Here is a 15,324-nt window from a genome sequence, read left to right as displayed (position 1 = left end):
TCCCTGCTCCTCTGATGCTGCTTGGCCTGCTGTGTTCATCCAGCTCTACACCTTGTTATATCACATATTACCACTCTGCATCTTGAAGGATGTGTACCTCAGCAGGGTGCACTCCAATCAAGCAGAGACCACCCTTCACAACACATAACAATAACTCTTACTGTACATTGGCAGAATCACATTGCAGTGCTAATATACAAGCTTATCTTGGCTTCACAAAATCTTCTATCTGGTAAATATCAACAGCGGCAAGACTATCAGCAAGCCCAGATCTTGTTGTAGTCAAAGCCTGTGAGACAAACCTCACCCAGTGTGGTGGAACACATCGTACATGATGCAACTGAATCAATCAAAGATCACAAATACCTGTACCTGGACCAATTCAATGTGCTTTCCAATTTTAAGGTAATGGGATATTGCATCTTAGGCATGGTTCTACCCTATTTATTGATCCTTCTTGGACATTCACTGTGCACATTCAACAGGAGCTTACCAAGAAGAATGAGACAGAGTGAAATTGTATGATATTGAAGGTCTGCCACCACACAGATTGGTGTTTTAAAGAAGGATGTCTAGATCCAAGGCACCTTAACCTTTCACTTAAAAGATATCCAAGTAAAATACCGATGTTGGAAGAATGAAGCACTAAGTTTTTTGAAGTAAATTCTTTTTCCACTTTGATGCAAAGTATTGTTATTGGTTTGTCCATTTAACTGAAGAATCCCAAGAGCTCATGAATTTAGGCCATCATTTGGATGGTACTGTTTCAAATGGTTACCATTTGTTATTGGTAAGCCAATACTTGTTTGAAAGGCACATGGATAGGATTACTGAAAGTATAGCTGGGTGTATTTACACAGCTGTTAATATCACAGACATGGGTCAGACAAAGGCAGATTATGACCACAACCTTCACCTACTTTTGGCAACAACATGAATTAATATTTAACAGTGCCAGGTAATTGTTAGTCAGTTAAATTTCTTTGGATCCACTTATTTTCACCCATGGCGTCAATCCCATTCTAGGTAAGATCAAGGATCTTAAAACATTTGCTAATATCACAGAATAGAAATAATCTCAGTTGTGTCGCGGATTTATTTATATACCTCTCACCGTATATTCTGAACTTCGCAGAAAAGGAAGCTCTGCTGGGAGATACCCTATCTGTGCCAAGACAACAGCACAAATGTTTTTGATTCAGCTGGTTCTGTCAGCAAAATCTTGCTTATTGCTATACTACAACCCCAGGAAAGCCAGAATTCTCAAGCTGGATTGTTACAACCCACTTGGGAAAGTGAGCGGATTCTCAAGCCCCAGTACTCCCAGGGTGTCCATAAATATTAATGATACTAACACAAAATCTCCAATTTACCTGCCTGTTGAAATCAAGTTGACAGAAAGCACTGACCAGGTTTCTATGCTTAACAAGAATGGTGGATTATAACAAATAAGTAAAATTGAATAATTAAACAGCTGTAAGCAAACAACTGTGTCGTTCTACTAATTAAAACTCTATCCCCCTTTTAAAACCTACCAAACACACAAACAGAAAAACTAAAACAAGCAAAAAATCCTTGGTTTTATGGGTGAAGGGAAAAAAAAAACTGGGAATCAAGTTTCTTCATTTCTTTGCAGAAGGCACAGAATGATTCATATATTAACTGCAAAGTCTCTTCATTACTGCTTATGGGCAATAGTTTGCTGCAGCTGGTGGGAGATAATAATTGTTTTCTTCAGTCCTTAGGTATTTTTACTAATGACACCAGTAAGAAATCCACACACAGACCCTGAAAGGAGGTACAACAAAGCCACACAATCACCAAGGCCATCAAAGGGCAGACCAGAGCAGATTGGCGCCAAATTCACTTTAGATATTTGAATACATCTAATGACGCTCTGCAATACGCACTTACTCATTTATGGTTGTTGTCTGCTGTGTCTTGCACAACCCCCAGAGATAGAAAGCTAGAGGAGGATCTGTTGGATGGAGTTCCATTCTTTCGTGGTAATGAGTCTGATGCTGAGAAGGGTTATATCTGTGCGAATCAGCTGTTGCAAGCTGGCCTGCAGAGAGTCTGGATGCCCGGGGCATATGAGATTCTCTAATGCTTTGAAGATTCTAATACCATCGTGACTCCAGTTCCATGAGAACATTTTGGTCATTGTCACATTTTTCCTGTTAGCTCCCTTTCATAATCAGCAGGCCCACATCTTTAAAGGGCAATGTTGAGTCACCAAATAATGCTGAGCAGGGGACCCACATGAACATAAACCTCCTTAGCAGCATCTAATCAATTCAAAACCACCACATCAGACAGATAATGTAGCAAGACAGAGGGAGCATCTTGTGAAAATAGCACTTATTTAATCATAAAATGAATCAACAATTTTCATATCTGTCATGTATGAAAATCAACCATGTGAACTGATCTGTGACTAATGTCTTTAATTCACTTATAGGGCTGGGCTGTTGCACTGTTCTTTTGTTTCCAGCTATGCCGAAGGCAGACTATTGACCCAATTGCCCCTTTGGAGGTGGGTTAACCCACAAAGTGTCAGTAGACCTATCTGTCACCACAGCACTCTAAGGTACATGTATCAATGGCAGTGTGGCAGAGCAGAAGCTTTCTACATTAGCATTGCTCCGAGAGGTATCTGCTGATGGCATCTGCAGCTGCTCTTATACATGTAAGAGATGCCTTTGGTTTGTTGGGATAGAGTCAAAATTAAATTTTTTTTTGTTTGCTTGATATGATACTATACAGAACCAAACTGCATTTGTAACAATGTATATATACAATGATATTTTTTATGAATAAAGTATATTTTTGAAATAAAAATGACTGCAGCTGCTCACCCACTGCTGTGAGATCCATTTGGTCCTCCCTTCCTCAGAACCAGGATCTGGATATCACTGCAGTCTCCAAACATCCGCTTGTCCTGGCTCTGGGCTCTGGAGCTCGAGGACAAGGTGATGTAGTTTAGGTCAGCATGAATGATTAATATTCCATCAGTTGTTGCTGGGTATCATTCTCCATGGTACTTGCCAGTCTCTCAACGAAGGAAGCCCTGTGATTTGAAGACAAGGCAATTGCAAGGCTCAGAGCCAGGATGGATCCCTCTACTGTCTGTGCAACCTGTGCTAAATCTCCACATACCTTGACCTGCACGTCCAGCAATTAACTTCTGATCGATGACTCCAGAGGCCCATCATCAGACAGAGCCTCAGCATTTAGGTTGGCTCCAGAAACCCCCTGAATACACCAGGCTTGAGCATCTCAGTCTTCAACAGCTCGCCATGCACCTGTGATGTGCTTAGTCCAGTGTGTGAGTCAACAGGCACATTCCCCCTGACATGCCATGTGTCTATACTGGTGCTGGTTGCAGAGCTTGGATGTTATGCAGCACCCTCTGAGGCTTCAGATTCTCCTCAGAGGTTAATGTTGCTCAGAGGGTCAGTGGCTACAGCTGCCGATGCTTATCCTGTGGGGGAGGAAAACAAGGAGAGTAAAGATGAGGAACATCAACATCATTCAAGGTAAGTTGAGAGAGACACACTTTTTCAAAACATACAGTCCACCATCAGGAGATGATAGCCACTGTTTGAACATTAGGGCCTTTGACATAGGCATATACCTTATCAGCTGGTGACCTGTTAGTGCTGCTATTATTCTAATAATTGAAAGGAATTCAAAGTTAAAGTTTTCAGTGTTCTACATTCAGTGTTCAGGCTATGAATTCTGCTGCAGTCTCACACCAGGCCCCTTTAAATGGGTGGCTGTGATTGACTCCACTTCATGGCCTGCCACAGCTTTTACAGCCAATTGGCCAAGCTGCCCACCATTGCTCATTGCTGTTGGCCAAATTCCTATCAGGCAACCATTAATTTGCCACAAAGCTTTAGTCATCAACTTTAGAAAGTGGGGCTGGAGTTGGCAATCCATGCACTTGCTGAGCCAGGTAAAATTCAACTGATGAGTCAAGGACAACAAGGGCACATGCACACAGAGGTACTGACTGAGGCATTAAGGAAGTAAATAATTAAGAAGATTGAAGGAGGTGGCTTTCATACGTGATGTGGGGGACAATGGGAGTGGAAGTGTGGGGTTTCTTGTCTTTCGATGATAGAAACTTGTTCCAGATCCATCTGTAACAAAGAAAATTAGCTGTCCATCTTTGTACAATGGGCAGCTAATCTGCTTCCAGGACCATGCAGGTAATATTACACCCATCAGATGCAACCCCTTCCTATTTATCACCACCCCACGCATGGCCCATACGAACCTGCCAACATTGGGATTAGGAAATTCAGCCCAATGATGCCTCATTACAGACTTGATCCTAACATGGGCGAAAGAATTGAACTCAAGACGAGAAGTAAGAGTCACATTGGTCTTGACAGCAAGGCCACATTGAACTGAGTGTGGCATTAAGGAACCCAAGCAAAACTCCAATCAATATGTATTGTGGTAAACTCTCCACTCGTTGGAGTCATACATAGCACAAAGAAGATGGCTATGGCTCTTGGAAGTCAATCATCTCAGCTCCATGATATCAGTGTAGGACTTCCTCAGGGTGGTATCCAAGGTACAATCATCTTCAACTGTTTCATCAATGACCATCCCTCCATCCTAAGGTGAGAAATGAGGAAGTTCACCAATGATTGCATGATATTCAACACCATTTGTGACTTCTCAGATACCAAAATAATCGTGACCAAATGCAGCAAGACATGGGCAATATTCAGGCTTAAACTGATAAGCAGCAATATTTATCACACTGCTGCCATGCAACGACCATCTCTAACAACAGAAAATATACTCATTATCTCTTTACATTCAGCAGCATTACCTTTGTTGGTTTTCTTTTATTTGTTCATGAGATGAAGGCATCACGAGTTAGGCAAGCATTTATTGTCCATCTCTAAATGCCCTGGAGGAGGTCGTGATAAGTTCTAATATTAACATCCTGAGGGTTACGATTAATCAGAAACTGAACTGGACTAGCCATATAAATACTGTGGCTACAATAGCAGGCCAGAGGCTGGGAATTTTGTTGTCACTCACTTCTGGTTCCTCAAAACATGACCACCATCGGCAATGCACAGTTCAGGAATGTGATACGATAAGTGTGATTCCAACAACAATCAAGAAGCTCACCACCATCTGGGAAAATGAAGCCTGCTTTATTGGCACCCATTCACTACAAACAATATTCACTTCTTTAAACATCAACACACACCAACATTAGTGTGTGTGCTGTCTTACAAACCTAAACAGTGTAAGATAGCAGAAAATGGCACATCCCTCCCTGACACACTCTGTGTTTAGTTTTAGCAGAATATCATTGGCATGGTGACACCTGTCCTGGCAGCCCCAGACACACCTGTTCTCTGTGTCACCACTTCAGAAGTTAGGTCAGTCTTCCTGGGAGTCCCTGCACACCTATGATTCTGTTGCCAAACTCCGAACGAATACCATCTACAAGTTTGCTGACAACACCACCGTAGTGGAACGGATATCTAACAATGATGAGTCAAAGTACAGAAGGGAGATAGAGGGCTTGGTGATGTGGTGCAATGAAAACAATCTGTCTTTCAATTTGGGCAAAACTAAAGAACCCATCATCGTCTTCAGAAAGAAAGGAGGAGAAAATGCCCCCATCTACATCACCGGAACTGAGATTGAGAGAGTGAAGAGCATCAGGTTCCTTGGAGTGACGATAACGGATGACTTGTCCTGGACTTCCCACGTAAATGCGACAGTCAAGAAGGCACAACAATGCCTCTTCTTCCTCAGGCAGCTCAGGAGATTTGGCATGTCCATAAGGTCCCTCACCAACTTCTACAGATGCACCATTGAAAGCATACTGTCTGGGTGCATAACGGCCGGGTATAGAAACTGCTCTGCCCAGGACTGTAAGCAACTACAGAAGGTGGTGTGCACAGCCCTGACCATCACAGAAGCCAACCTTCCGTCCATGGACAAGCAGGTTCAGGAACAGCTTCTTTCCAGCCATTATCAGATTGTTGAATGGACTCCAGCCTCAAATAATGTAACCTGCAATGTAACCTGTATGCCTCTAAGTCTTTTTGATCTGTACATCCTTTGCTTGCCATGATCTGCCTGTACAAAGGTTTTCACTGTATTTTGGTACACGTGACAATAAATCAAAATCAAACACTGCAAGTCCTCTCTGACAGCATTTTTCAAAACCTGTGACCACCATCATCGAGAAGGACAAGGGCAGCAGATGAGATCACCATCACCTACAAGTTCCCCTCCAAGCCACTCACTAACCTGACTTGGAATTATATCACTGTTGCTACCATGTCACTCAGTCAAAATCCTGGAACTCATTCCCCACTAACGCTGTGGGTGTACCTACATGACACAGCAACAGTTCAAGAAGGCAGCTCACCACCACCTTTTTACATGCAAAGACAATAACACTGGCCTAGCCACCAACACCCAGATCCTTTGAATGAATATGAAAACATCTCAATTATGGTCTTCTGATGCATCTTGTGAGTAACCTCTCAGCATACCCCACATAATTTGTGCACTGAAGGCCTTCTATTCCCTAATTTGTATAAGTGGACATGCTCCACAGACATTACACTAGGTGGGAGTCTTGGAGTTTGGATGGAAAATTATGCACTATTCAAATGCCTATCCCTGTTTTTGTCAGATAATTTCCTTGGGACATTTTGTTACGGTGATGGTTTATAAATGCAATATCCTCACTAATGTCCTTCAGGGAAGGAAATTTTCCATCATCCTCACCTGGTCTGGCCTAGATGTGACTCCAGCAATGTGATTGACTCTAAACTGCCCTCTGAAATGGCCTAGCAAGACATTTAGTTATTATCATTCACTATGAAAACTCAAAGAAATGAAATTGAATGGGCCACCTGGTATCAACCTAGGACCGGAAATGACAACAACAAAAACAGCCTGTCAACCCTGCAAAGCCATCCTTACTAATATCTAGGGTGTAGTGCCAAAATTAGGGGAGCTGTCTCACAGACTAGTCAAGCAACAGCTTGACTAAGTCATACTCATAGAATCATACCTTATAGAAAATGTCCCAGGTACCACCATCATCATCCGAGTGCCACCAGCAGGACAGACCCAGCAGAGGTGGCGGCACAGGAGGGAGTTGCCCTCAGAGTCCTTAACATTGACTCCAGGTCCCATGAGGTCTCATGGCTTCAGGTTAAATATGGGCAAGAAAACCTCCTGCTGATTACCACATACCATCCTCCTTTGGTTGATGAATCGGTACTCCTCTACATGCAACAACCCTTGGAGGAAGCACTGAAGGTGGCAAGGATGCAAAATGTACTCTGGGTAGGGGATTTCAATGTCTACCACAAAGAGTGGCTTGACTGCAATGCTACTGATCAAGCTGATCGGGTCCTAAAGGACATAGCTGCTAGACTAGGTCTGCAGCAAGTGGTGAGGGAACCAACAAGAGTGAAAAACAGGCGTGACCTCATGCTTACCATTCTGCTAAGTGGAGATGCTTCTGTCCATGACATCATTGGTAAGAGTGACCACTGCACAGTCCTTGTGGAGATGAAGTCTGACCTTCACATTGAGAATACCCTCCATCACGTTGTGTGGCACTATCACTGTGCTAAATGGGACAGACTTCAAACAGATCTATCAACTCAAGCCTGGGCATCCATGAGGCACTATGGGCCATCGACAGCAGCAGAATTGTACTCCAGCACAATCTGTAACCTCATGGCACGGCAAATCACCCACTCAACCATTACCATCAAGCCAGGGGATCAACCCTGGTTCAATGGAAAGTGCAGACAGGCATGCCAGGAGCAGCACCAGGCATATCTGAAAATAAGGTGCCGACCTAGTGAAGTTAGCAAACAGGAATTCTTTCATCCCAAACAGCAAAAGCAGCAAGTGATAGACAGAGCTAAGTGATCCCACAACCAATGGATCAGACCTAAGTTCTGCAGTCCTGCCGCATCCAGTCGTGGATGGTGGTGGACAATTAAACAACTCACTGGAGGATGAGACCCCACAAATGTCCCCATCCTCAATGATGGAAGAGCCCAGGACATCAGTGCAAAAAATAAGGCTAAAGCATTCTCAGCAATCTTCTAGAATTGCCAAGTGGATGATCCACCTCGGCCTCCTCCAATGGTCTCCAGCATTACATGTACCAGTCTTCAGCCAATTTGATTCACTCCATGTGATATGAAGAAATGGTTGTAGGCACTGGATATTGCAAAGGCTACGGGCCCTGACAACATTCTGGCAATAGTACTGAAGACTTGAGCTCCAGAACTTGCCATTCCCCTAGCTAAGCTGTCACAGTACAGTTATGACATTGACATCTACCCAACAATGTAGAAAATTGCCAAAGTATGCCCTGCACACAAAGAAACCCAGGATAAATTAAACCTGGCTGATTACCACCCCATCAATTTACTCCCAATCATTGGTAAAGTGATGGAAGGTGTCATCAACAGCACTATCAAGCAGTAACTGCTCAGCAATTACCTGCTCAGTGATGCCCAGCTTGGGTTCTGCCAGGGCCACTCAGTTACCTACCTCACTACAGACTTGGTTCAAACATGGACAAAAGAGCTGAATTCCAGAGGTGAGGTGAGAGTGACAGCCCCTTGACATCAAGGCCTTGACCAAGTGTGGCATCAAGGAACCCTAGCAAAACTGGAATCAATGGGTATCAGGGGGCAAACCTCTGCTGGTTGGAGTCATACCTGACACATAGGAAGATGGTTGTGGTGTTGGAGGTCAATCATCTTAGCTCCAGGACATCTCTACAGGAGTTCATCAGGTTCGTGTCCTAGGCCCAACCATCTTCAGCTGCTTCATTAATGACCTTGTCTCCATCATAAAGTTAGAATTGGGGATGTTTGCTGATGATTGCACAATGTTCAGCACCATTTGCAACTCCTCAGATACTGATGAAGTCCATGTTCAAATGCAATAAGATTGGCACTACATCAACAAGCATCCATCCCCATCCACCACTGACACTCAGTGGCAGCAGAGTGTACAATCTACAAGATGCACTGCAGATATTCACCAAAGATCCTTAAACAGCACCTTCCAACACACAACCGCTTCCATCTAGAAGGACAAGGGCAACAGATACATGGGAACACCACCATCTGCAAGTTCCCCTCCAAACCACTCATCATCCTGACTTGGAAATATATCTTTCTTTCATTCTTTCATCTTGCAGGGTTAATATCCTGAAATTCCCTCCCTAAGGGTATTGTGGGTTAAACTACAGCATGTGGACCATGGTCGTTCAAGAAAGCAGCTCTCCACCACCTTCTCAAGGGCAGCTAGGGATGGCCAATAAAAATGCTGGCTGGCCAGCGATATCCATGTCCCACAAGTGAATGTAAAACAAAAAGAAGGACTCAAATTTGTAATTACACTTTTTAGATGTAATTATTGTGATCTTGCTAGAAAGCTGATGTACATTTTCTCAACAATGATCACTACAACTTTACATAAGATGCAGCTGGATAAAGCAATAAGCATCAGTGCCAAGGGGATCAGTCAGTTGATGTAGTTAGAGTAAAAAAGGATTAATAGTCTCACCCAGTTATTCTATATAAGGGACTTTGCTAACATTTAATTGTAATACTATCTTTATCAATTGATCTTCTGTCTCTAGCAATTGGTGCTTCAAATGTTACATTCTGATACACATTATGAATATGGGGAAACCAGCAGCGACAGAGACAGAAAAGGGGAACTTATAAACTGACAGTTACAGACAACCTATTTATGAAAGAAATATGAAAAGATTATGTAAAAAATTAACTTGGCACAACACATTGAATCACAAATCAGCAACTTGAAACATTTCCTACCTCTCAATGGTGATGTGTAGCTGGTACACCTTCTTTCTTTGCTGTGACACAATTTGTAAATCAACATCACATTTTGGACCCTCTCTTCCATCTATTCCTTGTCTGCTTTCTGCTGTGCAATCTGCTCATCTTTTTCTCCCATTTACCGTCTTCCTTCTCTTACCTCTCCTTGTTTCCACTCTTGCTTCCATCAGCAGCCACAGATTTGTAACCCACCACAATCTGTTTGGCCTGGCATTTCCTTCACTCTACCATTATCATCAAGTCTGAAGACTAACCCTGGCACAATGAGAAATGCAGAGGAGAATGGCAGGAGTGGCATCAAATATGGTAAAAGGGAGCTGCCAATCTGGTGAAGCTGCAACACAGAATCACAAACAAGTAAAATGGCAGAAGAGGCATCTTAAAAGTAATCTTACACCAGTAGATCAGCTCAAAGCTGTACAGTCCTATCATAGCCAGTTACAAATAGTTGTGAACAATTCAATAACTCACGGGAGAAGGAGGATCCATGAATATCCTCATTGTCAATGACGGAGAAGCCAGCCTGGGAGTGCAAAAGACCACACTGAAATGCTTGTGACCATCTTCAGCCAACAGTAACAACCGGGTGACTCAGCTTATTCTTGCAATTTCTGATATGCCACATGCCAGTCTTCAGCCAGTTTGTTCTCTCCGTGTGATAAAGAAATGGCTGAGTATGTGAGATACAGGAAAGGTGAAAGGCCCCAACAAGATGTGAACAATAGTGCTGAGGACTTGTGCTTTAGATCTAACTGTGCCTCTAGACAAGCTCCTCAAATCATGTAGTCATTTACATCTATCTAACAATGTGGAAAAGTCCCAACGTCTATGCAACAGGAGAACAAAGGCAATCTAACCAATTGCTGCCTCATCAGTCAATACTCAGACTTTGGCAAGGTGATGAACAGTATCGTTAAAAGCTTTATGCAGTGATACTTATTATTCATCAGCTGATTATTGCTCACTTTGGGTTTCAACAGGACTCTGCTCCACACCTCATTTTAGCCTTAGTGCCAACATACAAAAGAGCAGAGTTCTTTTAGTGAGGTGAGAGTGACTGCCCTCAACATCTAGGCAGCATCTGATAGAGTGCGGTTCCAAGGAGTGTCCTATTAAAACCGAAGCCATTGGGAGTCAAGGGAAAACGTATCACTGGCTGGAGTCATAACTCGAACAAAGGAAGATGGTTATGGTTTTTGAAAGCCATCAACTGAGGCTAGGACATTGCAGCAGGAGTTCCACAAGAGAGCAGGCCAATGTTCTGAGGAGATTTCAGCTTCACCTGAGGCCATTGGGAATCAGCAACAAGATAAATTGAGGCCCAGGATTGGAGGCCCAATAAGTCAGCTTCAACTGAGCAGAGAGAAGTGATTCAGAAACAGGATAAATTGGTTCTTTGTTTTAAAAAGTGGATTTTGTTTTGGAAGAAGGGATTAACTGAGAAACAACAGGAATAAGTAAAAGTCAGGAAAAAAATATAATAAAGTGATATAAGTAAGCAATAAAGGTTAAGGGAAGTAAAGTCAGTGCAAGGGAGGTAAATTAATGGTTTCCTTACATAGCATAGCTTTTTTTTAGAAAGGGAGTAACTAAGGGATTTAAAGGAAGTCATGGCAGCAGAGATCGCACCTGTGATATGCTCCTCCTGTGCTACGTGGAAAATCATAGAAGCTTCCGTTGTCCCTGGTGACCACTTGCAGGAATTGTGTCCAGCTGCAGCTACTGGCTGACTGCATTTCAGAACTGGAGCTGCAGGTGAATTCACTGTGGAGCATCCACGATGCTGAGCAAGTCGTGGATAGCATGCTCAGTGAGGTGGTCACAGTGCAGGTGCAGACTGAACATGCAGACAGAGTAGGGGAGGGCAGGAGTCCCCTGTGGCCATTCACCCTTTTTAACAGATGTACCATTTTTGATACTGTTCCAGGAGATGACTGTGCGGGGGAAAGCTGTGGCAGGCAAATTCATGGCACCATGGGTGGATCTGCTGCACAAGATGAGAGGAAGAAGAACAGCAAGGCTATAGTATTAGGCGATTACATTGTAAAGGGAACAGACAGGCGTTTCTGCAGCCACAAAAGAGACTCCAGATGGCACGATGGTTCATTGTCTTTCTGGTGCCAGGATCAGGGATGTCACTGATAGCTACAAGGCATTCTGAAGGTGGAGGGCAAACAGAGAGATCATGATGGTACATATTGGTACCAATGACATAGGTAGACATGAGGTCCTGCAAATAGAATTTAGGGAGCTAGGAAATAGATTAAAAACACCACCAGGAAGGTAGTAATGCTGTCTGGTGCCATGTACTAGTGAGCATAGATTAGTCCAGAAGAATGCATGGCTGGAAAGACGGTGCAGGAGGGAGTGGTTCAGATTTCTGAGACATTGGGATCATGTTTGTGGATGGTGGGTCCTATACAAGGTAGATAGGTTGTACCTGACCCAGAATGGGACCAGTATCCTTACTGGAAGATTTGCTAATGTGAGGGATCCGGACAGAAAGTTCAGCAGGATGAATGGCTAAAATTAGTGACAGGAAGTGAGTCAAGGAAGCATGCAAATTATAGGCCTTTCAAGCCACAAAGAAGTTTGGGAAAGTTGGATTCTATTTATTTTAATGCTAGGGGTCTGATGAACAGAGTAGACGAGTTGGAGGCACGAAATAAACATGGGAATGTAGTGTCCTTGCTGTCACTGAGACATAGTTGACGTAGGGGCAAGATTGGCAGCTCAATATTCCAGGGTATGGGGTCTTCAGATGACAGAGGGAAAGAGGTAAAGAGGAAAGGGTATCACAATAATAATCAGGAACCAGTTGCAGCAGTAAAAAGGGATGTTATTTTGGAAAGCTCATCAAAAGAAGCCATGTGGGTAGAATGTAAAAACCAAAAACGAGCAATCACATTGCGGGAAGTTACTGTGGGACCCCTAACAGTCTGAAAGAAATAGAAGAGGTGTTATGTAGGCAAACTTCAGAGAAGCGTAAAAGTAATAGGATAATAATAGCAGGGCATTTCAACTTCCCCAAAATTAACTGGTATGGTCATAGTGTGAAAGATTTAGAGCAAGCAGAATTCTTAAAATGCATCCAGGAGAGATTTGTAGATAATTCTCTCATGGGACATGGGCATCTCTGGCTGGTTGGCCAGCATTTTATTGCTCTTGAGATGGTGAGCTGCCTTCTTGAACTACTGCAGTCCACCTGCTGTAGGTTGACCCACAATGCCCTTAGGGAGGGAATTCCAGGATTTTGACCCAGCAACAGTAAAGGAACGGTCAGGATGGTGAGTTGTTTGGAGGGAAACTTTCAGGTAGTGGTGTTTCCATGTATCTGCCACCCCTCTCCTTCTCGAGTGACTGTGAGTTTAGAAGATGCTGTCTAAGGATCTTTGATGAATGTCTGCAGTGCATTTTGTAAATATTACACACTGCTGCTACTGAAGCATTGGTGGTGGAGGGAGTGGATGCTTGTGGATGTAATGCCAATCAAGCGGGCTGCTTTGTCCTGGATGGTGTCAAGCTTCTTGAGTGTGACTGGAGCTGCACTCTCCATGCAAGTGGGGAGTGTTCCATCACGTTCCTAACTTGTGCTTTGTAGATGATGGACTGGCTCTGGGGAGTCAGCAGGTGAGTTACTCACTGACCTATCCTCTGACCTGTTCTTATAGCCACTGTGTTTATGTGACGAGTTCAATGGATTTTCTGGTCAATGGTAACCCCAAGGATGTTGATAGTGGGGGGACTCAGTGATGGTAACACCATTGAGTGTCAAGGGGTGGTGATTAGATTGTCTCTTATTGGTGATGGTCATTGCTTGGTATTTATGTGGTGAGAATGTTATTTGCCATTTGTCAGCCCAAGTCTCAATATTGTCCTGTTGGTCTGCTTTAGTAACGGAGGAGTCGTGAATGGTACTGATCATTGTGCAATCATCAGTGAACATCCGCACTTCTGACCTTATGATGGAGGGAGGGTCATTGATGAAACAGCTGAGGATGTTTGGGCCTAGGACACTACCCTGAGGAATTCCTGTAGAAATGTCTTGCAGCTAAGATGGCTGACTTCCAACAACCACAACCATCTTCCTATCTGTCAGATATGATTCCAACCAGTGGAGAGATTACCCCCTGATACCCATTGATTCCAGTTTTACTAGGTCTCCTTAGTGCCACATTGGTTCGAATGCGGTCTCGATATCAAGGGCTGTCACTCTCACCTCACCTCTTATAAAGAGAGATTGAACAGACTGAAGTCCTTTTTCTTGGAGCAGAAGAGGCTAAGGGGGCAAATGATTGAGATGTATAAAATTATAAGGGGCATAGATAGGGTAGACAGTAAGGAAACATTTCCCCTGATGAAGGGATCAATAACCAGAGAGCACAGACTTATGTAAGGAGCTGGAGGCTTAGAAGGGAAGTGAGGAAAGATTTTATCACCCAGTGGGCGGTGGGAATCTGGAACTCACTGGCCATAAGGGTGGTACAGACAGAAACCCACATAACATTCAAGTAGTATTTAGATGTGCGCTTGTAATGCCAAGGCAAACAAGGCTATGGGCCAAGGACTGAAAGATGGGATTAGAGCAGTTTCGTGGTTGTTTTGACTGGCACAAACCTGATGTGCTCAAAGGGCTTTTTTTTTCTGTGCTATAAGCCTCTATAAGCCTCTGTGGCATGTTTAAACATTCACCATGGCAGCTCATGGAATTTCATTTCCATTAATAAATCTGGAATTAAAAGCTAAGGCAAAATTTTCTCTTCTGACATTATGTGCCTGGTGAGCCCAAAAAGAAGGAGGGATGTCCTTTGGGAGCGTGTTTTGTTTTCTTGCACAATGACAGTCTTTAAAGCTTATTATATATGCATGCATGGGTAAAATGCCAAATATTATTCGTGGATGGCAGGATGTTTGTCTTCTCCATTGTCCGTCTCCATTGGGATCTTCCAGGCTCCAACTTCTGTTTCCAATTTTAGAAGGCACCCAAATAGCTCACTGTCTGAACCACAGGACCATTTGCAGACCTTGCATCGGGGGCCCCACCCAACTCTGGAAATGGGAGAGCTCATTCCCGAAACCTAGTGACCGCTCTCTTAAGTTGTTCCTGCAGCGTGTGCATGAGTGCAGGGATATCCTGTTCTTTAGAGTTGACAACAAAAGTTTTCCTGCCTGACTAAGACAGCACGAGTGGAGGTGACTCAAGCAGTCAGTGCATAATTGTACTTGAGGCATGACTGATGAATTGTCACTAGAGAATGAATGACCAGATTAAGTGTTATTTTCTGCTAATTCCTTCATGACCTTATAACTGTGACCTACCATAGCAGGTTTGCACCATGCAGGTCTGCTGCCCTTAGATGGCAGATATCTCCATCCTCATGCCCAAACCATGTTCTTACTTCATTGCATCTGCCCA

The sequence above is a fragment of the Rhincodon typus genome, chromosome 8 (assembly GCF_021869965.1).
Source record: "Rhincodon typus isolate 14 chromosome 8, sRhiTyp1.1, whole genome shotgun sequence".
Lineage (NCBI taxonomy): Eukaryota > Metazoa > Chordata > Chondrichthyes > Orectolobiformes > Rhincodontidae > Rhincodon > Rhincodon typus.
The sequence above is the reverse complement of the archived record's forward strand: the minus strand, read 5'-3'. Positions refer to the sequence as shown.